Source organism: Manis javanica, chromosome 3 (assembly GCF_040802235.1).
Source record: "Manis javanica isolate MJ-LG chromosome 3, MJ_LKY, whole genome shotgun sequence".
NCBI classification, from domain to species: Eukaryota; Metazoa; Chordata; class Mammalia; order Pholidota; family Manidae; genus Manis; species Manis javanica.
In genome coordinates this window covers 204,433,030-204,460,541 of record NC_133158.1, presented here as the reverse complement: position 1 = coordinate 204,460,541, position 27,512 = coordinate 204,433,030, and the positions used below count along the sequence as shown (strand labels likewise).

At 39.0% G+C, this 27,512-nt stretch overlaps 1 long non-coding RNA gene across 1 annotated transcript; it reads right to left on the bottom strand.

Annotated features, from left to right (window-relative positions):
- Positions 1-4,697: 4,697 nt before the first annotated feature.
- On the bottom strand, positions 4,698-27,456 carry LOC108384236 (uncharacterized). The gene is made up of 5 exons (XR_001849971.3): positions 27,321-27,456; positions 20,602-20,705; positions 18,372-18,522; positions 15,515-15,605; positions 4,698-13,655 (listed from the first exon to the last, which is right to left on the bottom strand). It is a non-coding gene; the product is annotated as an uncharacterized lncRNA (long non-coding RNA).
- Between the last annotated feature and the right edge of the window lie 56 nt (positions 27,457-27,512).

Below are 27,512 nucleotides of genomic sequence, written 5' to 3'. Positions count from 1 at the left end.
AATGACTTCGAGGCTGGCCGAACAGATCCTGCATGGCCAGTGACCAGAGAAGGCCACACTGAGAAGGGCAAAATGGGTGGGATCTCTTACTGTGAAGAGAAATATATGGGAGTACATTCTGGAGCAAAGGGCAAATTAAAATGGACCCCATAGTTTCGGATGGAAGACGAAATGAAGTAAATTGAAGGGAATGAGTAAGGAACTGAGGACTATTGAGAGAAAAATCCCAAAGATGCAATTTGAAGAATTCAATTTTTCTAAAGACATTAAATGGGTATGAGCAAGCTAGGCGTGAGGTAATAGGGTCTGCAGTGGCCTCAGTCAGGGTGAGGGGGCAGTCCCTCAAGGGAAGGAAGGAAACCTAGAAGAGGTATTAAAAGCCCAAGCAGGGTGAGAAGGGCATCCACACAGTGGAGCATCCTGGAATGAGGTGTTTGGGAGTACGCACGGTGTGGACGGACTGCTGGAGTGGGGGTGGCTTGAGGAGAACATTCCCCGGAAGGTGGGACTAGCAGACTGGCCTAGGGTAGGCTGTTGGAGCTTTTGCTTAAGGACAATGGTGGTGGTAATGGAAATATTAGTGTGTACAGGGGACTGACCATACAAATATATACTAACAACAACACTGTGAAAGAAGGAAATTACATGTTTGGAAAGAGAAAACTAGATGAATCTTATGGTATTCGATGGGCATTGGAGATATCTGTGTGAATTCATGGCTTTCAATACATATTGGTAGCCATGGAAATAAATATAAATAAAATATGTGTATGAATGTGTTATATATAAACTTCTATATTTATTTCCTAGTTCTTTCCTCTGTGTGGAACTGAAAGCAATGCTATTACAGAAACATTTGTATGTACAGTACTCAGACTATGACTTTTAAAAGGAATGAGGGATCCTTGGAGAAAGGGATGATTAATTTAGGGCTGCAACAGGGAAAGTACAAGATTATCCTGGAATAATTTCTTGTGCTACAAAGAAAGGAAGTGCTTAATGAACGAGAGAGACAAGCTGATAGGACACAGAGGCCAGATTGAAGAGGCTCCCACTGACCAAGCCTGGAATGATTTGAGTATCAAAGTAAGTTAACTAAATATTGGATTGCACGCTAGTGAATAAAGAAGCATGAGGCCAAACTGATATAAATAAATGAATAAACTAAGTTTGATGAGGAAATATTTACAAAGTTTTGAAATAACTTCTTACAAAACACACATTAATTATAAAAGGAAAAGGTATAAGTTTTTAGTGGAAAAGCTTATAGACACAACCTTAAATTAGTTAATTAAGTAATGGAAAACTCTTAAATCATGTCACCTGGGTGAATTCAGTAAGGGCTATGTTCATTGCTATAATATTTCTATCACAGGTTTTCTATGTTTGATGTTGTGTCAAGTTATTTTAAACATTGGGGTGTCAACAAGAAAGCAGAATATGAGGCTTATAACTTACTGTGTTCTCACAGACACCCTTAATAAAACAGCTACTACACATGAATCAATTCAGGCTGAAAGATATACAGAAACTAGTTGAGAGACTCCTGCACATTGAGCAACTGAGAAAATACTCACACGGAAATAGGAAGGAAAGACTGAGACTGACTCTTTCTGTAAACCCCACCCCTGTGAAAGCACCTTGTAATCAGGAGGAACCTCCAGCCCTGAGCCTCTCCCTGAGAAATGAAGGGTTTGGACCGAATATTTGGTGCTCTGATTTTTATGGTTACTGCCCAAGACACTGGTTCTGTATTCACCTGTATCTGTGAGATGACAGGGCATGTCACTCCCCCAAGACTACTGAAATCAAAGAGTTGGTTTTAAATGGGAGTATAAGCACTTCTCTCAGATTCCAAAGGTTTCAAAGGAGAACAAGGACAAAATAAAGCCCTACTCTCAGCTTCTCCTTGAAAGAGATTGGACTGCACATGTCTCAATTTTCCCAGCTGTTGCTCAAAGCTTGAGCTTCTAACGGGCCCACATCTAGCGCCTGATGGGACAGGTAATTAGCACTCCTTCAGGAGGTTAAACAGGAGTGTGGTCATTTCCTGTAGTTTTTCCCTGTGGCTCACTCCAGTGATAAACCTATGTCTCCAGTTATTTCCTGGAGGGAGTTGGTCCACAAACCTAGTGTCCCAACGTTTGCATCTTCCCCCAGAGGGACTGCTTCTTAACTCATGTAGCTCTGAGAGTTGAAAGGGCCGGGCATTTGCTAGTCTCCTGGGTCCACAGAGAGCAAAGAGCAGTTTAAACAGGTGCATAAGCACTTCCAGGGCTATTCCCCTGGCTCAAGGAAGAAGGAGCAGGTAATAATTGCTAGCTCCCAGTTTCTCCCTGGAAGGAATTAGATTGTGCTTCTAATGTTCTGACTTTTCTGGCTGCTCTCTCAGGGTTATTCATCTAATTGATGTTTGGGAGCTGGCCTAGCATTTGTTAATCCATGAAGGTTTACAAAAAAATAAAGCAGTGGTTTTGAATGGCCTTGTGAGATCTCCCATGATTCCTCCCACTGGATCACTCCAACAATAAATCCCAGCTATCAGCTTCTCTCTGGACAGATTATACAGTATATCTAGTGGCCCAACTTTTCTATGTGTAGCCTGAAGCTCTGGCTTCCATCTGCTTATCTTTATGAGTCGATGGAGCTGACAGTTAGTCTCCTAAGAGTTTGAGTAGGCAGGTGGATAACTTCTGCAGTTCTTCCTCTTGGCTCACTCCAGAGAGAGAATAGCCTCTGTCTAACCCTCATATCTTTGAGAACTGAAAGGACTCGGCATTTTCTAGGCCTTTGGGTGGAATAAAGAGGAAAACAAGGGTTTGAAAGAATATGTGGTTTGAATGCAAGTGCAAACTACTTTCTCTAGGTCAGTGCAAAGTGATGGATGATAAACTACATATCCCAGTTTCCCCCTGAAGAGAGAAGGAATCGATCCATACATCTAACACCCAACTTTTTCAGTTACCACTTGAGAGATTGGCTTCTATCTTATCTGTCTCAGGGCACAGATGGGACTTGGGATATCCTACTGTCCTGGAAGTCACTAAACATAGACAGCAGTTTCAATGAGCACAAAGATTTAAGAGGTACACAGAATTTCTGGTCAGTCTGATTGGTGAGGACAGTCTGTCAAGACTGGGAGAGGTGTCTGTTTTATCTAATATATACAAACCAACACAGAAAGTAAAATAAAATGAATAAAGAGCAAATATGCTCCAAACAAAGAACAAATCAAACCTCCAGAAACCAAACCTAATGAAATACAGATAAGAGGTTTACCTGATGAAGAAATCAAAATGACAATAAAGATGCTAACCAGGATCAGGAAAGCAATGCATGAACAAAGTGAGATTTCAATAGATATAGAAAATATTTTTTAAAAACCTACCAAACAGAGATCATAGAGCTAAAGAATAAAATTACTGTACTGAAAAACTAATAGAAAGGTTCAACAGTAGACTATATCTAGCACGAGAAAGGATCAGTGAACCTGAAGACAGGTTATTGAAAATCATTCATTGGAACAAAAAGAAAAAAGAAAAAAAGTGAAGATAGCTTAAAGAACATCAAATATATCAATATATGCATGATGGGAGTACCAGTAGGAGAAAAGAGAAAAAAGGAAGTTTATTTAAAGAAATACTAGCAGAAAAATTCCCAAAGTGGGAGAAGGAAATAGGTACTTGATACAAGATACCCAAATGAGGACAAATAAGAAACCAAAGACATATGCACAAAGACATATTATAAACAAATTGTCAAAATTTAAAGACAAAGGGAATTTTAAAAGCAGCAAAAGGGGTGACAATTTAATGTTTAACCGTTGAATCACTGCATCTATACTTGAAACCTATATAATATTGTATATCAACTATAATTTTTTTTAAAATTAAAAAGCAAAAGAACTTGTTACGTAACAGGAATCCCCATAGACTATCAGCAAATTTGCAACAGAAACATCACAGGCCACAAGTAAGTAGGATGATATATTCAAAATGCTGAAAAAAACCCAAAACTGCTGACTAAGGACATTGTATCTGGAAAACCTGTCCTTCACAAATGAAGGGGAGATAAAGACTTTCTCAGACAAACAAAAGCTGAAGGAGTTCATCGCTCCCTTACAAGAAACACTCAAGGGAGGTCTTCAAACTGATATCAAAGAATGCGGAAACAGGAACATGACAAAATAAGAAAGCATGAAACTCACTAGTAAAGTAAATATATAGTCAAAAATAGAATATTGCATTTCTATAATGGTGGTGGGCAAATAACTTTTAATTTTATTAGAAAAATTTAAAGGTAAAAGTCTTGAAAACTACAACTTCACTAACAGATGCAAAATATAAATACATGTTAATTATGACATCAATAGCATTTAACGGGAAGGGAAGAGACATAAAAGTTTAGAGCTCTTCTACGCAGAAGAACTTAAGGTATTACTAGCTGAATGTAGACTGTTACAACTGTAAGATATTTTACGTAAGCCCCTTAGTAACCACAAAGAAAATGCCTATAGAAGTTAAACAAAAGGAAACAAACAAAAGGAAAAAAAGAAGGGAATCAAAACCCACCAATTAAAAAAGTGAAAATCAAAGGAAGACAGCAAGAGAGAAAAAGAGGGGCAAAGGAACTACAGACAAAAGAATATATCAAAATATGGCAATAGTAAATCCATCTCTATCAATATTTATTTTAAATGTACATGAATGAAACTTTCCATAAACAGAGTCCAAAATGGATTAAAAAATCAGGATCCAACTATATGCTGTCTCTAAAACCTCACTTTAGATTCAAGGGCACATAAAGGCTGAAAACAAATCAATATAAAAACATATTCCATGTAAATAGTAACCAAAAGAAAGCAGGAGTGGATAATCAAAATACACTTTAAGCCTAAAACTGTCTCTAGAGATAAATAAAGTCATTACATAATGATAAAAACACCAACTTAACAAGAAAATATAAAAACTTTAAAAACACATGCACCCAACATCAGGACACCTAAGTATACAAGACAAATGTTGACAGCTCTGGAAGGAGAAATTTTTTTTTTTTTTATAGATAATTATTTTTTATTGAAGGGTAGTTGACACACAGTATTACATTAGTTTCAGGTGTACAACACAGTGATTCAACATTTATATACATGATAATTCTAGGTACCAGCTATCACCATACCAAGTTGTGACAATATTTTGACTATATTCCTTATGCTATACATTACATCCCAGTTACTTATTTATTTTACAATTGGAAGTGTGTACTTTTTTTTTTTTGTGAGGGCATCTCTCCTATTTATTGATCAAATGGTTGTTAACCACAATAAAATTTTGTATAGGGGACTCAATGCTCAATGTATAATCATTAATCCACCCCAAGCCTAATTGTCGTCAGTCTCCAGTCTTCTGAAGCATAACGAACAAGTTCTTATATGGAGAACAAATTCTTACATAGTGAGTAAGTTACATGGTGAACAGTACAAGAGCAGTCATTACAGAAACTGGAAGGAGAAATTTACAGCAATACAAAAATAGATTTCAATACCACACTCCAATAATGGATAGAATATTTAGAGTGTAAATCAATAAAGAAACAGCAGGCATGGATTCTGGGAAGATGGCAGAGTAGAGAAAGCCTGAATCCACCTTCTCCCACCTACAAACCAAACCTACACCCACACACAGCCTTTCCTCCTGAAGAAGAATGGGGACCAAAGTGAACACCCCCTAGACAATGAGGGATAGAAAGATCACATAAGAAATGAGAGAGACAGACACAGTAATAGCAGGAGCCCCACCCCAGCACAGTGACAGGCAGTGGGGAGGAGGAAGGATATTTCTGAGAGTGCCAGGCACAGGCTCCCTGCCCTGAATCCCAGGAAAAAAAGCCATGAGGTTTAAAGTGCAAAAAGACCATCTCTGAAAGAATCCAAGTTTCAGAACTACGCATCTGCTACTTGGCAAAGGAACCACTATCGGGTTAAAGGACCTGGCCAGCGCCAGTGTGCGCTTTCCTTCTGCTCATCTTAGTGCAGCCGAGAGCAGGGTCTGGGCACACACACCAGTCTCAGACTTGTTCTAGGTGGCCTTCTGGCCCCTACCCAGATCCAAACAAACCTATAGGATATCCAGCAGTCCCACCTTACTGCCCACTGCCAACCACAGGCCAGGCCCCCGTCAACATGATCAGGAAGTGCTCCCAGCCTGACAGGGAGTGTGTGCAAAACAGTGTTTGCCAACATTGGAATTCCCTGGAGTGGCCCAGAGCATGCACCAACCCACAGGGCAGCATGCACAGGGGCCACCTCTGCCCTGCCAGTGGGGCACTGCCAGTACCAATGCTGTAATTTCTCAGAGTAGCCCAGAGCATGTACTGGCCAAAAGGGGAGTAGGCACAGGGCCCACCTCAGCTCCCTCCATCCCTCCCTCCCTTCCTTCCTTCCTTTTCTAAGAATGAGCTGTATTTAATTTTAAAAAGGTAAAGGGGTGTACCCCACAAATGATATAGTAATGAGGATACACAATTAAATCCCATAAGCATGACTGCAGGCTTTCACTGTGTTTGATGTCATCACAATGGCCAATGACTTTTTTCAATGAACTAGAGCAAACAATCCTAAAATTTATATGGAACCACAAAATACTCCAAATAGCCAAGGCAGTACTGACAAAGAATAAAGCTACAGTATCAAAACAGTAAGGTACTGGCACAAGAACAGTCACATGTATCAATGGAACAGAATAGAGAGGCCAGAAATTAGCTCATGCATATATGGTCAATTAATATATGAATAAGGAGACATGAAAATACAATGGGAAAAGACAGTCTGTTCAATAAATGGTGTGCTAAAAACTGGACAGATACACTAAAGAGAATGAAACTGGATTAATGTCTAACTCCATACACAAAAGTAAAATCTAAATGGATTAAATACCTAGATATAAGACATGAAACTATAAACCTCTTAGAGAAGAAAACATAGGCAAAAATCTCTTGAGCAGAAGCATGAGCAATTTTTTTCTGGATATGTCTCCCCAAGCAAAGGAAACAAAAGAAAAAAGAAAAAAAACGGGACTGCATCAAAGTTAAAAGCTTCTGTCCAGCAAAGGACACCATCAACAAAACAAAAAGGCAACCTACAGTATGGGAGAATCTATCTGTAAGTGGTTTATCTGATACAGTGTTAATATCCAAAAATGTATAAAGAACTCGTATGTCTCAACAGCAAAATAATAAATAACCTGATTAAAAAATGGGCAGAGGACCCAAGAAGACATTTTCCCAAAGAATACAGGTGGCTAACAGGCACATAAAAAGATGCTCCACATTGCTAATCATAAGAGAAATGCATATCAAAACCACAATGAGCTCACAACAGTCGGAATGGCCACTATCCAAAAGACAAGAGATAACAAGTGTTGGTGAGGATGTGGAGAAGCGGGAACCCTCCTGCACTGTCGTGGGAATGTAAATTGGTACAGTCACTATGGAAAACAGTATGGAGGTTCCTCAAGAAACTAAAAATAGAAATGCCATACAATCCAGTAACTCCATTTCTAGGAATTTACTCAAAGAAAATGAAATCTATGATTTGAAAAGGTATGTGCTCTCCTATGTTTATTGCTGTATTACTTACAATAGCCCAGATATTGAAGCAACCCATGTGTCCGTCAATATATGAATGGATAAAGTGAAAGTGTGTACATATACACAGTGGAATGTTACTCAGCCATAAAAGAGAAAGAAATCCTGCCATTTGTAAAAACAGGGATGGATCTACAGGATATTACATTAAGTGACATAAGGCAGTTAAAGAAAGACAAAACGATAAGATTGCATTTGTATGTGGAGTCTAAAATCAAAGCAGAACAAAACGAACAAACCAGCAGTAGACTCACAGACGTGGGGGTGACTGGTGGTTACCATGCAGGAGGGAGGGAGAGGTTGGGTGTGTGAAATAGGTGACGGTGATAAAGAGGTACATAATCTCAGTCATACTATAAATTACTCATGAGGATGTTAAGTGCTGCATAGAGAATATAGTCAATGGTTCTAGAACATCTTTGTTGACAGGTACTGCATCAGTTGGGGTGAGGATTTAATATTTGTAACTATTGAATCACTATGTTGTATACTTAAAATCAAAATAATAAATCAACTATACTTCAAATAGATAAATAATGGAATATAAACAAAAACCAGATGAACCTAGCTCAGAAAGGAATATATATGATCCTAAAACTGAAGCAAGTCTCATGCAGGCAGCATGTATTTGGGTCTTGGTTTTATCCATCCAGCTACTGTGTGTCTTCTGATTATAGAATACAATCCACTTTTATTTAGAGTAATTGTTCATATGTAAGGACTTCACAATGCCATCTTAATCATTTTCTGGCTATATTTCAGTTCCATTGTTTCTTTACTTCCTCTCTTGCTGCCTTTCTTTCTTTTTTTTTTTTTTTACATAATATGCCTTTCTTTGTTATTTGATAATATTCCATACTGATACGCTTTTTCTTTTTATCTGTTACAAATCTACTATAGTTTCTGCTTTGAGATTATGATGAGGCTTACATTAAACATCATATAGACCAACAGTTTATTTTATGCTGATAACATTGCAAGTGAAAACTCTATATTTTTATGTTTTTAATGTCACAACTTATCTCCTTTTGTATTGTGTATACATCAACAAATTGTAGCTATAGTCATCAATACTCTTGCCCTATAGCCTTTATATTAGAGTTCAATGGCTAACACTCCATCATAGTCAAGTATGACAGTATTCTGAATCTGGCTATATACTTACCTTGGCAGTGTGTTGTATATTTTAATGTTTTCATGGTACTAATTAATGTGTTTTCATTTCAGCCTGAAACACCCCTTGCATTTCTTCTTTAAGGCAGGTGTAGTGGTGATGAATTCTTTCAGGTTTTGTTTGAGAAAATATTTACCTCTCCTTCATTTCTTAAGGTATACTTTGACAGAAAGTATTCTTCGTTGGCATATTTTCCCTTAGTGCTATGAATATGTCATTTCACTCTCTCTTGGCCTATAAGGTTTCTACTGAGAAATCCACTGATGGCTCATGGGGGTTCCATTATAATTATTAAGCTCTTTCCAAGATTCTCTCTTATCGGTTTTTTGAAGTTTTATTATAAAGTATGTATTATAAAGGCACTTTGAAAGGATCTTTTTCAGTTAATTTTTCTTGGTGATCTATGAGCTTTGTGAGCTTACATATTCAAATTTCTCCACAGATTTGGGAGGTTCTCACCATTATTTCTTTAAATAAGCCTTCTGATCCCTTTTCCTTATCTTCTCTTTCTAGAACTCTGATGAACAAATTAGTTCTCTTGATGGTATACCACAGATCACATAGTCTTCACTTTTATCATTCTTTTCTCTTTCTGCTTCTCTAATTGGAAAACTTCAGTTGATCTGTCCTCATGTTCACCGATTCTTTCCTTCATTAGGTCAAGTCTGCTGTTGAATGATTCAGTTCAGTCATTGCATTCTTCAGCTCCAAAATTTCTGTTTGGCTCATTTTTTATTTTATTTTTCCCTTCTCTCTGTCAAACTTCTCATATTGCTCTTGTACTGATTTCCTCATTTTTTGTAGCTCTGTAAGCATCTTGAGAACAATGATTTTGAATTCCTTGTCAGGCAATTCCTTTCTCTCTATCTGGGTCCACTTAGTGGATGTTTACAGTATTTCTTGGTGGAGTCATGGCCTTCAGTAGGTGCACATTTGAAAAAATAGTCACCTGTTCCAGATTTTAAGGGATGATTTTGGTAAGGGAGATATCTGCTTGTAGTTTGGAGCACTCCGGATCATGTTATGCCCCTGTGCCTAGTGTTGCAGGGTACCAAGTGAGAGGTGTGTGGTGACACTGGGGTTGAAAAGCATGATGTCTCTTCAACTCAGGCCAGTGGGTTCAAAACACTGCCAATTGTGTGGTCCTTGGCAGGGCTACCAGGTGTCCACAGTGGCTGCAAGGGCTACTGGGTTCCTCAGCTCTGCCTATAGGTCCAGTGATTGGAGACTACTGCAGGCAGTGGTGGTAGCAGAACTGGTGGTGTACACACGTTTGGCTGAGGGGGTCAGCTGCAGGTCCCTGTGTAGTGGCAAGGGGCAGTTGCAGACATACTTGTATTTATTGGGGCCAGTTGCTGGGACACTAGTAGTTTGGAGGCCCTGGCTGTTGGTACCTACTATGTTGCTTCTGGTATATCCTACAGTGCTGCTGGGTCTTGCTCCAGGTGCAATGCACTGCAGCAGGGTGAGGTGGTTAGGCTGGTGGCATGCAGGGACTCAGCTGCAGGAGCTAACCAAAAAGGATCACAGTGATGCAGCCAGTGACAGAAGACAGGGCCTTATGTGGGCCCACAACAGTGGTGTCAGCCATGGCTGCATAGTCTTTCCTGGGCATGCACACACAGTGAAAGCTGGTGATAGGTGTCAGAACAGTAACATGCAGGTTCACAACTAAAGGGGCTGGACCTAAGCACACCCACAGTTGCAAGGGACAACTAAAGGAGTCTGCGCTGACATCCTGCACTTATGCAGATGCAAAGGCATGTGCTAGTGGCTGGTGCCATTCCCGGGCTCTGGAGGATTGGGAGAAAGAGTAGGGAGGTACTCAGGTGGTTGGAGTCAGTGAATGTGAATACCTGGGGTAAAGCTGGTGAAGTCAGCAGGGGAGGGCTGTGCAGGCTATTGGTTTCACCTTCATTGATGAAAGCTGCTGTGTTCGTCTGTAGGGCAGTTCACTGTGAACCTTAATCACTCCCATGCATGGCTGCTATCAACTGCACCTGCTGTTCTTCATTGTTCCTCTATAGAGATATGCATTTAATATCTCTAGAATTTCAGCTTTGCCAGTCTTGGTTAGGGGGAAATTGAAGCAGGACCTTCATGCAGTGCCCCCAAAGGCTAGGAAATCTGATGGCTCACTCCACTCTTTTTTCTTAGTATGGGAAACTGTAGCTGGGAATTCCTTCTTGGCAGTGAGCAATGCCAGTTCGGGAGATGGGAAGATGCAGGGAAAATGAAGCTGTTTTCTTTTCTCTTTTTGTGTGGTTATTCTCAAGCGTTTCTTTAAAATTCTACTGTGTTGCTGAAGTTTCTTGTAAGGACTTCAGAGCTCTCCCAGAAAAGTTTTTGTTCGTGGATAGCTGTCTAATTGTTGGCTTTTGTTAGGGGACAGAGGCTGAGGTCTTCTATGCATTTGGCGATGTCCCTTTGGCCTCAATAAATGTTGACTGAATGCATAGATGTGGTAGTTCTTACTAAAACCCTCCATGATTTTCATTTCACGTAAGTGCACACTGGTCAGGATCTACTACATCTCATGGTTAGAAGTGCACCTTTCTGGTGTTAGAGACCTGGTTTTTTCCATTTATCTCTAGCTATTTGCAAGTGACACAGCTTTTGATTTGTAGATTGTATGTCACTTCGTTCAGGTCCAGGGATGGAAGTGAAAAAGGTGGCCTTACACATACACAAGGTATGTAATGTAACCTGTAGGATTTGATCGTTGGTTTACGTAGGCCATTCCCATTGGCATCTGGGGTGGGAGGTAGGGACAGGTGTCTAAATGAGATAAGGTTTTTCTAGTTCTCTTATTCCCTTAGAGTTCTGCTAAGTCTTAAATAAGACTATGTGTGAACACTTTTAAAAATTATGCAACACAATACAAAACATCTTATCAACAAATTGGTAAATTCATCTTTATGATATGCTGTCACTTCTCACAGTGTGAATTAAATATGTGATATCAAATCTAAGTACACACTGGGCTAGGCAATTCTCTGATTTCCTTGTCTCCTATAGAATTTAATTTCTACATTTTCATATTTTGTAGCATTTTACTCTGGTAGACATTTACTTTACATACCTGTTTTAGGATTTCCTGGCTTTATATGGCTGCTAATTTTGTTTTATGTTTTAGAGGAGAACTGCATATCAATTTGCCCCTTTTATTTAACCTCCTAACACTCTTGAGCAACTATAAGTAATTGCTCTTTGATAATTCTCAGTTTTCATAGTGACACAAGTTCTATGGGGCAAGATTTTTCTATTTTAAAATAAGTCTTTCTGTTACTCAATTCACATGGGTTGCTATTTGTCCTGATTGGATAGACATTGGAAGGTTGTAAAACACATTTTCACAATGGCTTGGAATTTCGAAATTCACACAAATATTGAAAACTGGGAATTTTCCACACACTTTCAATGTCAGATCAGAATTTTATTTAAAATGTGCAATACATTAGCTGTTGAGCTATTATAAGGTTTGTCCTGAGAGCTATGCAAGCAGTTAATACTTCTCATGTTGCATGTGGCAATGAAAACCCAATACTTAGGGCTGTAAGGTCATGCATTTAGGTGGGAGGAGAGCTCTAGAACTCCTGCCTAACTTTCCCTATGTCACATTGCCTACCTTGCAGGAATATGGACCCCTTTTGCTATAGAGAGCTGCTGACCTCAATTCCTGCAAAAGTACACTCTTGAGTATAAATCTACTCATGCTCCCTTTTAAGGGATTTGATCAGGTGGCAATTTCAGCATCTTACATTCATGGCCATATTTAGTTTTATTGTCATGTTGGTTCTACAAAGATGCAGAGACCAGTGTGATGAGTGCAGATCTGACCTGGACATCTGAAACATATGTGAAGAAAATAGGTATTAGACTATTTGTTTTTTGAAAAAGTATGCAACTTAGGTATATTTAACCTCTTACCCATTTTTTCTTATTACTAATAAAATAACACTCATCACTTTAGACTATTTTTACTTGCTAACAATATTCAGTTGCAATAAAATAAATGATCTGACAAATACCTTTAGACATGATAATTATAAAATACTTCTTATTTATAAAATTGATTACTTACAGTGACTTCAGGCATTGGTTGTCTCAAAATTTTGCCCTAAAATTGCCCTCAGTAGGAATCTCCATGGTCACAAAAGTAAGGCAGGTGCAAAAAGCAAGTTGATTAGGAAGGAAAGCAAGGCTCTTCTCTGTTACCTCTCAAAATGTTCTGTATTTATAAATCTATTAAATCAAATTTTCATGCCTTTGGAGAAATTATTGAGGCTTATTTTATTTTGAGAACTTTGACAAATTCAGTGAAAGGTGATTTTACAAATACCTTGTTCTCTGATATGAGCATTTCAAAATTTCAATGTGCAAATAAATCATTTGGTAACATTGAAACACAGATTCTGAATCAGCAGGTCTGGGGTGGGCCTTATATTTTGAACAAGCTACTTGGTGACATCCTGATTTCACATGGGCCGCTCTTTGAGTAGCAAGCGATGTTTTAGATTATTTCAACTCTGGTTGAATTAGCTAGAAACCTCAAGAGAGAAGGGAATAGATAGTTAGAAAATGAATCAAATGCTGAAGAACTAACTACACAATGTCAGTGCTAACAGGGCATAGAGAACATCCAAAAAGAAAACGTGTCTGAGCTGAAGAAAAACTAGAGACATGGGTCTGTGTTCTCTGTGTTGGTCCCTGTCCTGCTTTTTGTGTGCAAACTCCAATGCCTGAGCCTTCAGATCCTGCAGAGTTCACCAGGTGGCCTACAGTCACATCTCCGATGGCACTGGCGCTGCAAATGAGCCACTCACATTCTCCTTCTCTGTAAGAATAAGTGAGGATAATGAGTTAAGGTGTTTCATTTCTACCATAATACCTGAAATAGTATCATAATCATCTGAGCACACTATGTATATCTATTGTCTTCTTATTTATACAAATACCTACTCCCAGAACAAAAATAACAATAAAATTAAAACCATCACAGTTTTAAACTAAGTGATCCATGGTTCTGCTTTACTCATAAGAAATAATTTCCTTCTTTCCTTCTCCCTCTCTCTCTCTTGATTTCTTTGAGGTTTAGAGAACAACCCAGTCTTCTCAAGGATAACCTTGATCCTTTATAGGATAATAAGCCTCATATAGAAAATAAAAGTTTACCAAGCAAGAACAATTTCCAAAGCAACAACAATTAATTTTCAAATTGAATCTATTTTCTGCTGTTTAGAGAAGTTCTTTCATAAAAGAAGTGCTCTGGTCTCTGGTAGCTGAGGTTCTTACGCCATTACAGAAGTCACTCAAATTTCAAAGACTTTGCTTTCACTTTTGTATAGGCAATACTTTCTAAATTACCTTCAAAAAGACCAGCATGTAAAATTTTCTAGAAAGAAATATATCAAGGGAAATATTTATTCATAAATCTGAAGATGTTATTTTTATTCTAAAAAAAACGGATTACTGTTTAATAAACTATTTTGTTGAAATACAACCCTGGAAACTAACAGGACTATGTTTTTGTTCTGTGGAGTTTTAAAATATTTTAGAAGGAGGAGGCCTATGAGATAAAACCAGTGCTATGCCCTGGAATCCGTTCTCTGTGCTCTAATTTCTATAAAGCCAATCTATGTTAAATGTCATTATTTTCTCCAACTCAACCATTTAATAAGTCTCTATCTAGGGCTATGCAAAATCTCATTCTTTCAGATTACCTGTTTATTTGTTTGACTGTGAAGATAGGCAAAGTAAAATAGAAACAGCAGTCCTCTGACATCAGACAGACCTGTATTTTCCCCCAGTTTCTGTTATGACTAGTTGTGTGGCCTTGAAAAAGCTTCTGAAACTGAGTCCCAGTTTCTGTGTATAAACTAAGGGTAATAAGGTTTCTCAGGCTTGTTGTGAAAAGTAAGTGAGAAACATGCGATTCATCTACTAGACTGGAAAAATATAAAATATGAAGTAGGGTGTTTTGTACAACTAGAGATCAGAAGGCAAAGAGCTGTCAGCCTTAGTTGGGTTCAAATAACATTTATAGTTACTTGTCTTATAAGTTTCCAGTCATGAAAATGACAACTAAATTTGAAAACTCTAAAATCTTCAATTTAACTGGAATGGCAGAAAGTTCAACTAGAATTTAAAAAATCAGTCACTTGTTATTTATGGGAATCTTATTTTGGGTCACTCTGAAAGAAGAGCCTGAGGCAAGGATTTGGGTACAGGTACCTTATGTGGGAAGTGTAATATACAGGATTCTAAAGATGGTACTCCAAGATTTCCCACCCTAAAACCTGGGACTATGATGAGATAGCATGAGCAGGATTACATTAATGCTACATAGCAAATGGATTTGACAGATATAATTCAGCTACTAATAAGTTGGCTCTGAGTTAATCAAAAGGGGGATCATTCAAGTAGACTTAATCTGATAACATAAACACTGTAAGCAGAAAGTTCTTTCTGGCTGATTGCAGAATGGGAGGCCAGAGAGATTCAAAGCACAGGGAGTGGACATGCCATAACAGGCTTTGAGGATGGAGGGAGACAGTTGAAAAAGGCTTGAGACCAGCCTGTAGGAGCTGAAAATGACCCCTGGCTGACAGCCAGGAAACAGAGACATTAATCCTATAACTGCAAGGAATGAGATCCTGCTAATAATGTGAATGAACTTGTAAACAGATTCTTTACCAAATCCTCCAGAAAAGTGCTCGGCCTGGCTGACAACCTGATTTCAGCATTGTGAGCAGAAAATCCAGGCAATTCCATCCAAACTCCTGACCTATGGAATAAAGAATACATTAATTACAGGTAAAAAATGTGTGGCAATTGTTTGAAGTGATTTTTTTTTTATGCAGCAACAGAACTCTAATACAAGATGTGATTTTGAGAAGCATGATCAAGGGAGTGGAAATATTTTATCAATCCCTTTCTTCCCAGTAGCTCTCTGTTAATTTGCCAATTTAAGGGAATGGAGAGAGTTGTGTGTTAAAAGAGTAAGTCTTAAAAATGGACAGGAAATAAAAATTTCTCCTGGTCCAGAGACAGTGACTTTAGCCATGCTTATTATCATGTCCGTTTTACAAATAAAGGAACTGAGCTCTGAAAAAATGAGGATAAGAAGCCTTGCTTAAGATCACTCATCTGTGGGTAGAGATAGCAGTGAGGTTGCCTTTCCCATACTCCTCTGTTCTTTATATTTCTAATCCAAGTTCATTCATCTTCTACTTGGGTCTCACCATTTACTTGTTTCATCTTAAAACTGAAATAAAAACAACTCTGCTATTGACCAGTCTAAATTATTCAGTATCAGAAAAAAAAACAACAAAAAACAAACAAACAAACAAAACCAAAACCCACCCACTTTGCTTTTCTTTGGTTTCTATACTTACCACAGTTTGTTGTAAATACTGTGGTGAGTCAATTACATAGCCTTAACTATTTTCACAGTACTGTGTACATGTCATCTCTTCTTAAGGGGGAGTTGAGATGATGTTACTAACATATATGTATATTATATGTTGATAAAAGAGAGAGCACACAACTGGCTCAGAGGGATAACAGAAGGAAAATGTGGAAGACCCTGGCTTTAACTCTAATCCTTGCTGTAATTGTAAGTACCAATGGGGAGTAAAAATAAGATAGAATAAAATCATCAAAAGGGTCCCAGCAGAGAGATGAAATGCTGGAAAAACACGGTTTGCTAAGCGAAGGTGAGATTGGTAAGGCAGAGGGTGATGTGAGTGGGTGCAGAGGAAGCAATAAGAGAAAGCTGTCAGGTAGTTGCTGGGTAGACAGGTTGACAAGTGGAAGTAGGAGAGATGAATGCCAAGATTGGAGAGAAAGTGCAAGGAGAGGGGAGGGTGAGAGACCGATCAAATCCTAGGTGCCAGACAAGACAGGGCATGGGTAAGGCAATTATAGGTGACGCTGCATTCAGGAACCATTGCTCAATAAATTAATCTTTTCTGCTGCTTCAAGATTTACTTTCTAGGGTCACGTAGAGCTAGTGGAGGTGGAATTTGGTAGAATCAACTAATCTCTAACCTTGCTTTCTGTAATCAGTATCTATTTAGATTCCAAATTATATTGTCATAACCAATAACATTTATACTTTCAAACTCTGATACATCTTTAATAACACCCAGGATAGCAGATAAATAAGCTGGCTCTGTGAAAATTTGCTGGTCTTCTTTGAAAGCAAAGATTTATGACAAAGAGAAGAGCTAGTGAATTCATCTTTGCTTTACAAAATAAAAATATCAGAGTAAACTTACTGTGTTAGATAATTTGATCATTTCAGTTTGGTTGCCCAGAATGTACAGAAATGATATTCTCAGAAAAGATTAGTCAGTTTGGATTTCTCATTTCTTGTGGGAAAAAAAAAATGCTATACGATTAATGTGCTTAAGTGAATAAGGAAAAAGCAGAGGCAGGATTTAGGAAGGTCAGGCTAAAAGATATAAAATAGTGCCACCTACTGGTTATTAATAACACTTAAGAGGGCTATGAAGTATTTTAAATAATAAATAAAAACACAGAACACATTTTAAAGAGTCAAGTGTAATTAACACCACAAAAAAAAACACACGTGTACAGCCTCACCCCTTTCTCTCTCCTTCCCCCTTCTGGCTCCACAGAGCTGAGCACTCTTAGCCTTTATACCTGTTTTCTTGTACTCATCTTTAAACATCATTTCGGGAATCGTATCAAACTGCTGTTTCTTATTTATCCATTTTAGACATTGTTGATTTTATGTTATTACAAATGATTATTTTAGCTTTCTTTCTTCTCACTCCAATCTTAATAAATATTTATTTTGCAATCTGGGGTCCCGTCAGGCCCGGGTCTGTATTATTTCAGCATATGATGTTAGAGGCTTTTCTTCTGAGGCTCAGGTAACAGCACTTTCCCCCTTTCCTTATGCTCTTGGCTTTTCCTGAGTTTCTTCTTTGCTTTCATTTGTGTAAGTTTTTGTTCACCATTTTTTTTTCCCCCCACTGGTTTTGTCAGTGTCTGTCAGTAGTTCATTTATAAATGATTGCACATAGTAGATATTCTGTCAGTTCCATTTTTCCCTACACGTGGCCCTTGAGGAATCCTCAGTCTGCCTGTTCAAACTGGTGTCTGTGGCTCTTGGGCCAACTCAGTACGTGTCCTCCTGGGCGCCCCCGTCACAACCTTCCAGCAGGTCCTTCCCGAACCGCATGTTTCCTCCTATGTAGAGTGGATCTTACAACATCTTCTTGAGAAAGAGGGCACAAGAGGTAAATTTTTTGTCTTTGTAAGAAAGAATATGTGCTTTTCTCGCCATTACACTTGATTGATATTTTCTGAGGCATACAATGATTAGTTGAAAGAAATTCCCTCAGAATTTTAAAGGATTACATCATTCCCCCCCACATTACTGAGGTATAACAGACAAATAAGACTGTATATATTTAATGTGTATGGAAGAGTGATGGATGCAACCATAGACACAGTGCCTTTGGGGTGCTGTGAGGTCCAGCACCATTCCCCAGGGGTTTCTGGAAGAAATCTTACCCACCTGTGCATCAGTAAACAGAACTTGGTACCAGTGTGGACTGTGTAGTGGCCACAGTCCAGGAACCTCTGGAAAAGTGTCTTAGACAATCATCCACCAAGGAAAGTGCATTCATGGAACTCCGGGTTTCCAGAGGATGAGACGGAGCACATCCCTGGAGGAGAAAATACAAGTTTGGATGCGTAGGAGACGGTAGGAGGAGCAACCTGGCTTCATCATGCCACCCCTTCCCTGAGGCAGCACAGCTTGCCGGCTTCTAGGTCCATAATTTCTCTTGTGGGGAAATGTGAGTGCGTGTGAATGAGCACGTGGGTTTGCTAGCTGTGTGGGGCGCTGCCAAAGAGGCTTATTTCTCTCTTACCCCATCCACAGTAATAACTCATGAGCTGTGTGACTAAGGGGCAGGTAGAGCCTGTGAGAACAGCAGACAGGCCCCTTAGAGTGTATGAAATCAAGGATGAGGATCATACCAGTGATGCTGTGGGCTCCATCAAGAAGCTTACTCTCAACTTCTGGGAATGCCACACCCATGGATCCCCCAAAGTGACCAACAGGCACCCCCAGTGCTCAGTGTGCCACCTACCCACCCACACACGCACACACAGATCCCTGTGTTCCCCAAGGTGTTGACAAGAACAAGCTTTGACAGATGGCTGGTGAGCACGTGGAGAAGGCAGCCTGAATGTCCAGCAAGGAAGAGGCCGCAAACTCCGGCTTCACGGCCACCTTTGGGAAAACCAAGGGGGGATGTCAGCTCCTGGCCTGGTTTTTGCAGGTGAAAGAGAAGGCATACAAGCTTAACAATTCTACCACAAGACGCAGCAAAAAGTGCAGATCAGATGTATTCACAGGTTTAAGAAAACCTCAGAGTGCCTAGCAGGGGAGATGTAGGTATTACTCTACCAAAGGCACTTAATAACATTGGAGGACATTACTGCTACATCAAATGTGAAGACAGGAATGCAAAACTTTAAGGAACATGAAATACCAAGGAAATATGGTAGCATCAAAGGATCACAATAATTTTCCAGTATTTGACTCCAAAGACATGGAGATCTGTAATTTACCCGATAAAGAATTAAAAATAACTGTTTTAGAAACACCCAATGAGCTACAGAAACACAAAAAGAAAAACTCACTAAAACCAGTAAAGAACACTCAAACAAAACAAGAAGTTTAACAGACAGAAATTATTAAAATAACCAAATAGAAATTCTGCAATGGCAGAATACAATGAGTGAAATGAAAAATGCAACGGGGAACATCAGAATGGGTCAAGTAGAAGAAATAATCTGGGAGATAGAAGACAGGAATTTTGAAATTTTCTAGTCTGACAAGAATAAAGAAAAAAATGCAATTGAGCAGAAGAAGACTACATGATTTAGAGGATAACATCAAAGAGGCAATCTGCAAATTAGTGCAATTCCAGAATGAGAAGAGAAAGAAAAGAGGGAAGGCAGTTTTTTTAAAGAAAAAAAAATGACAGAATTCCTTCGAACAATAGAGAGATTAAGATATCCAAGTACATGAAGAAGCTCATAGATCACAAAATAATGTCAGGTTAAAGAGATTATCTCAAAGACACCTTATAATCAAACTGTCAAAATCAAAGACAGAGGGAAAATTTTAAAGCAGAAAGAGAAAAAAGTTTGTAACTTGCAAGGGGACCGCCATAGGTGATCAGCTGTTTTGTAGAAACCTTACAGACCAGGATAGGGTGGGATGATATATTCAAAGTTATAAGAGAAAAATATCCCAACCAAGAATTCTGTCTGGCAAAGAAGGCCTTCAGAAGTAGAGATAAAGACTTTCCTGGGCAAACAAAAACTGGTGAAATTCTTCCTAACTAGACCTGCCTCACAAGACATAGTAAAAGGGGTTCTTCAAGCTGAAATGAAAACATACTAGTTGGGAACATGAACACATATGAAAATATACAACATATTGGTAAAGGTAAGTATACATTCAGATTCAGAATACTCTAATACTATAATTTAGTGAAACATTACCACTTAATTCTAGTACAGGCATACTGTGGAGATATTGTGAGTTCAGTTATGGGCCACTGCCGTAAAGTGAATACCACACAAAAGTGATTCAAATAAATTTTTAGGTTTCCCAATGCATACAGAAGTAATTTTTATACTATACTGTAATCATTTGAGTATGCAATATGTCTAAAAAATAATGTACATAATTAAAATCATGTATTGCTGAAAATGCTAACCACCACCTGAGCTTTCAGCTTTTTGCTGGTGGAGAGTCTTGCGTCAGTGTTGATGGCTGCTGACTGATCGGGGTCGTGCTTGCTGAAAGCTGGGGTGGCTGTGGCAATTCCTTAAAATAAGACAAGAATGAAGTTTACAGCACTGATCGACTCTTCTTTTCATGAACAATTTCTCGTATCATGTGATGCTGTTTGAAAGCATTTTGAAAGCACCACAGAACTTTTAAAACTGGACCCCATCCTCTCAAACTATTAAGTTATGTAATCTAAATCATTTGTTGTCATTTCAACAATCTTCACAGCATCTTCATCAGCAGTAGATTCCATCTCAAGGAACCATGTTTTTACTCATGCATATGAAGCAACCTCCCATCAGTTACAGCTTAATCATACGACTGCAGCAATTAAGTCAGATCTCCAGGCTCCACTTCAAATTCTAGTACTCTCGCTATTTCTACCACATTTGCAGTTGTTCCCTCCACTGAAGCCTTGGAGGCCATCACATCATCCCTGAGGGCTGTGCTCAGCCTCATCCAAATTCCGGTTAATGTTGACACTTATTTTCTCGTGAATCATGAATGTTCTTAATGGCATCTAGAATGGTGAACCCTTTAAAATTTTAAATTTACTTTGCCCAGGTCCACCAGAGGAACCACTAAGACAGTTATAGCCTTATTAAATATATTTGCTAAATAATAAGATGTAGAAAGCAAAATTACTCCTTGATCCATGGGCAGAATGGGATGTTGTGTTAGAAGCATGAAAACAGCAGTAATCTTACTGTGTGGCTCCATCAGAGCTCTTGGGGGACCAGGTGCATTGCCAATGAGCAATCATATTTTGAAAGGAATATTTTTTTCCCCGACATAGGTCTCAACAGTGACCCATGGTAAGCAGCAGTCACTTCTCAGTGTCTTTGAGTCTACTGCTATTTTGTTCATTTGTTTTGTTTTGTTCTTAGACTCCACATATAAGCAAAATAATATGGTATTTGTCTTTATCTGCCTGGCTTATTTCACTGGCATAATACCTTCTAGAGCCATCTATGTTGTTGTAAGTGGCAGGATTTTTTTCTTTTATATGGCTAAATAATATTCCATTGTGTTATGTATCACATCTTCTTTATCTATTCACCTACTGATGGACACTTTGGCTGCTTCCTTGACTATTGTACATAATGTGGCAGTATTCACCCCTAAACATAGGGATGAATATATCTTTTTGAATCAGAGATTTTGTTTACTTTGGGAAAACTACAAGAGGAACCACTGGGTCATATAATATTTCTATTTTTAGTTTTTTGAGGGACCTCCATACTGCTTTCCATAATGGTTGCACTGAATTACATTTCTACCAACAATGTAAGAGTGCTCCGTTTTCTCCACATTCTCACCAACACTTATTACTTTTTGTCATTTGGATAGTGGCCATTCTAACTGGTGTGAAGTGATATCTCATTGTGGATTTCAAACTATACCACAAACCTACAGTAATCAAAACAATTTTGTACTGGCACAAGAACAGACCCATAGATAAATAGAATAGAATAGAGAGCCCAGAAAAAAAACACTCATATATGGTCAATTAATATATGATAAAATAGCCGTGAATAAGAGACAGTCTCTTCATTAAATAGTGTTGGGAAAACTGGACAGCTACATGCAAGAGAATGTAACTTGATTATTGTCTTACTCCAGACACAAAAGTAAACTGAAACTGGATTAAATATCTAAATGTAAGACCTGAAATCATGAAACTCTTAGAAGAAAACATAATCATGAGCAATTTTTTTCTGGACACATCTCCCCAGGCGAGGAGCAAAAATAAACAAGTGGGACTTCCTCTAACTAAAAAGCTTCTGCACAGAAAAGGACACCAACAAAACAAATAGGCAATGTGCAGTATGGGAGAATAGATGCATAAATGATTTATCTATGTCATATTTATCTATGTATCATATTTATTAAATAAGTAGCAACATCAAAATATATAAAGAACTCATATGCCTCAACACCTAAAAAACAAGTAATCCAATTAAGGAATGGGCGGAGGACCTAAACAGATATTTTTCTAAAGAAGCACAGATGGTCAACAGGCCCAAGAAAAAATATTCCACAATGGTAATCACCAGGGAAATGCAAATCAAAACCACAATGAGATATCACCTCAAGTTTATACTTGTGTATTGTGTAAAAGAGTAATCTGATTTCACTGTTTTGCATGTAGCTGACCAGTTTTCCAACACCATTTATTTAAAAGACTCTCTTTTCTCCACTGTATAAAATATATCCACTGGATATATTACTTTGTCATATATCATTTGACCATATAAATATGAGTTTACTTCTGGGCTTTCCTTTCTGTCCTATTGATCTATGTCTCTTTTTTGGTACCTGTACCATACTGTTTTGATTACTATAGCTTTGTAGTATAGTTTGAAATTTGCAAACATGAAGTAGGTTTGTTCTTTCTCAAGATTGCTTTAGCTATTAAGGCTATTTTGTGGTGCAATACATATTTTAGAGTTATCTGCTCTATTTCTGTGAAAAATTCCATTGCCATTTTGATAGGGATTACATTAAATATGTAGATTGGTTTAGATGATATGGTCATTTTAACAGTGTTAATTCTTCCAGTCTGTAAGCATGGAATAACTGACAGAACTTAAGTACATACACCTTTCTTCAGAGGCATGTGTTTGATATTTCATCCAGTGTATTCTCCTCAGAGATTCATTTACTCACTTGAAATGCTCATTCAGGACATATAACTACTAACAAAGTGACTTACAAAAAGCCAATGGGCCATGGTTCCACACACAGTACTCCCTGCCACCCTGATGAAATTACTGAAAATTATTTGGTGAACCAAGGGCTGTCCGTCTTCGGGAATGTCAAGACCCAGCTTTTGTCCTCTTCAGCACCCACATATTACTACAAGTCCAAGCCTAAGTATCATTCTTTTTGGGTTCTGGAGGCAACATATTTTGCATTTACTCATTTTACTTAATCTCAGTGATGCTGTAAATTGCAGATCATCCAGCTTAAATGGGGCGTCTGCAACAAAATGCTATGGAATATGTCCAAACTGAAATCAGTAAGCACTCTCACGAGTGCCCTCAGAGTTTCCTGCAGAGGCCTTAACAACCTCCTCTCAGATGCCTGGAGCCTCTGGACCGCCTGTGATGACCATAAGTCACCCACAGACTCCTGACACGAGTACTGCCCTTTGCAGCTCTGAAGAACACTGTTAGAGTAGCATTTATTGAGCACATACAGGGATCTCCTAGAAATAGAGGCTTATATGGATACTAAGCCTATGACCCTATTTACTCAATTGGCCATTTTGCTTTGGGTCTTGGAAACAATACCCTATAAGCCTGGAATTCTCCATTTGGTTCTCTCCCTTCTGGTCAAGTACCTACTTTGCTTTTAGGAAGGCATTTCTCCTACTCCTTAAAAATCTCACTCATCACCAAGGTTTAAATTGATGTCAAAGCATTGTATTGTAAGGCCCTAAATTTCATGTGTTGCTGAGGGAGGAAAAATTCTCCTCTACCGTTCTGGGGTCCTGACTGGGCCTAAGAACTAAACTGACATAAGACAGATTAACAGAAGTATATACACATTTTGTAGAATTTTTACATGTACACAGGAACCTTTGCAAGAGAATGAAGACCCAGTACAGGAAGTGACTAGAGTAGGAAGCTTTTATAGCTTTTAGACAAAGAAACCATAAATATGTGAAGAATTGACAAGCCAAGGGATTTGATCCTGGGGTGGTAAATGGTGAAGAAGGTCCAAGACTAGTTTATGCAGCCTTGCTGGCTCCAAATTCTGTCTCTGGAAGCAAGAATGCCTTCCTTCCTTCTGGTGTTGGGGCAGTGGGAGGTACCTTTCACATGGTAAATTTAGTTCCTGCTTTCAGGGCAGAAGGGGGAGGTGGGAGGTCAGAATGACCATCCTGCTTCTGCTGGTTCTTCAGACTCCTTCAGCTACAATATTCAACAGGCTAAGGCGCCATGTTTTGGCATACATGTCCTGAATCCCATCATTGCTTTGACATCTTTGACCCTCCCCAGGCTCCATGAATTCCTCCTAGGGGGCACATCTGCTTTCTGGGTCCTATCTGGTGAGAATAGATAGGCCCCACCCCACAGGAGAGGCTCCCTATCTGGCTTGTTACTCCATCAGCCACACCAGCTGCATTTACCTAACAGTATTCACTTCCTTGATAGCCAGAAAAATTACATGAACCAGCAATCATGTCTTCCTACCTGAACTGGGGTCACCCCACCCTCTGTGTTATTGCAAAGTCCACCTCCCACAGTCCCACTTGATTGCTCCTGAGTTCAAGTTCTCTGTGGCCCTCCTGGTGTGCCAACTTCTCTTCCCCTGGGCTCTGAGTGTATGTGACTGATAAGCTGTTAAATAACATCTGTACAATGTCAGTTGTCATGTGCTTGGCCATCCCCGTAACTCAGAGTGGAAATTGCTCACTCACCAGTGCAATGAAAGGAGCTGTAGTCAACAGTTGGGAGGTGTTCGAAAAAGAGAGGAACTACTAATAGGAAGATTTTATCAAAAAGCAATGAGGAAGCGTTGAAGTGTTTTTTAACAGACTTGATGTGCTCAGCTTTACATGCTAAGTGGTAGCAGGGTAGAAAATGGAATCTAAGCACTGACTGGAGTCAGAAGCGATAGGCTGTTTCAGTAATCCAGATAAGAAACGGTAAGGCTTGCTCTAGCCTTTGGAAGACTGGAGAGAGAAGAGGTCTAGATGCCATAAATATTAGGAACTCAAGTTCACTGGGATTATTGAGGTGGTCTCTGGCAGAGCAGTTTAGGGCAGATCTGCACTAAAGCGGCTTGAGGATTTGGAGAAGGGTGAAGAACTGCAGACAATGAACATGGACCTCCAAAGGGTACTGCCAAAAAGAGAAGGGATGAAACAGCAGGTGTGTTTTAGAATGGAAGTGGCTTGAGTTCTATTAGTGGGGTGAACAGTACACTTGAGCTGACAGAGTGAAGTTGAAGACACATAGACTGAGGAATAATGGACTGAGGTGTTTGAGTCCAGATCCTGAGGGCTGAGTTGCGGGGGGTTGGGGGGTGGTATCTGGTGTATTCCCATACTCTAAATAAGGACGGTATATGGAGTTATCATAAAGTAAGAGAGAACTGAAAAAAGACATGTTCTATCATCTCAAGGGACTTGAGAATATAAAGTACATCATTGTAAAATAAAAGGTTGGGGTGAAAATAAAGAAGGCATCAGCTATGTTCATGAAGTTTCATGGGACACAAACTCAGTCCTTTCCCTCGGTGTCCAGAGGTAAAAAAGAAAAAAAATTTAAATTGATCCAGATTATCAAATCGCAGGCAAAAGTGTGGAAGAAAGTCAATAGGGTCAAGCAGTTGAACATACTAATTAGGGGAAGGTTGAAGTGTGTTGACTCACTGACTTCATCCCACAAAGTAGAGATTCAGGAGTCCAAGAGGTAGAGCAGAGAGTAAAAGGGAGGGATATGCAAAGTAGAAACAGAGTCTGTGATTATCAAGATTCTGAACAGCCTAGGGTGTGGCCATGGGGGTCAAAGAAAAACTAGACAAGAGATTTGTGTGCTGTTTGAATACACTGGGGTGGAAAACTGAAAAGGATTGGGTCAAGGTTTATTAAGTTCTCACTCGATAAATCTAAAGTCATTAAAAATCAAAACAACCATAAAACATTATATGTACTAAAATCCTTAACATCTAAATAATTCAACAAAAGAGGCAAAATGAAATCATTTGTTTATTAGTGAAAGACTTTCAGTTGTAGAATGTGAAGCATGTAGACTGTGAGATCGTGTAATAGAAAAGATTGTAGATAGACCCTTGGGTTAGACCATGTTTTAAATTTTGGCACCATTTACTAGCTGTGTTATCTTTCTAAGCCTTATTTACCTCATGCATAAAATAACAAAATTAATAGTCTACAATTTATGAAGTTGTGAGAATTAAAGTAATAAATGTAAAAGTATCAGCATATAGCTTAGCACAGAGTAGCCTCAACAGGTACCTTATTATGTCACAATCCATTATTTCTTCTTCTAACAAGTATGTTATCAGTTTCTTACTGTATTAATTTACAATAGTGTATTAGTTTCCTATTGCTACTGTAATACCAGCAAACTCAGTGGCTTAAAACAACAAAATTTATTTTATAGTTGCAAAGGTTAGAAGTCCAGAATCAGTGTCATTGGGTTAAAAAATCGAGGTGTCAACAGGGCTGCTGCCTTCTAGAGGCTCTACAAGAGAATCTGTGTCCTTGCCTTCACCAGCTTCCATCTACCACCTGACTCCTTGGAATGCGACCCCTCCCTCCATCTTCGAAGCCAGCAGCATGGTGCATAAGGACTTTTGAACCCACCTTGGTAATCCAGTATAACCTCATCTCAAATCCTTAAATTAGTTCATCCTGTAAAGTACCTTCTCCTGTGGAAGTTAACATGTTCATAGGTATCAGGACATTGCCTCCTGCCAGTGTGTGTGTGTCGTGGTGGGGGACAGTATTCAGTTTACCACAAGCAAGTCCCTTAGAGATGTTAGTGCAGGACCATATGAATATAGTAGAACTTTAGACCAGTCATGTGTCAGGTTCCAAGTTCTTTTATTCTCTTGCTCAGTTTCATCAACAAACACGTCACACATCTGCAAATAAATAAATAAACCCATCCTCACCTTTTCCTTTATCAAGCTGCCCCTGGCATTTAGGGCCGGGCTCTGCTCTGTCCTCTCTGGGCCAGCGCCTGCACACCTGCTCTTCTCCCGTTCAGACAAGCAGCGGGTTGCTCCTCTCTGCTGCCAAGATTGCCCACCTCCACGCTGTCCCGGGCTCCCGCCTCCGGAGCTGCACTGGGTTTGGGCACCCCC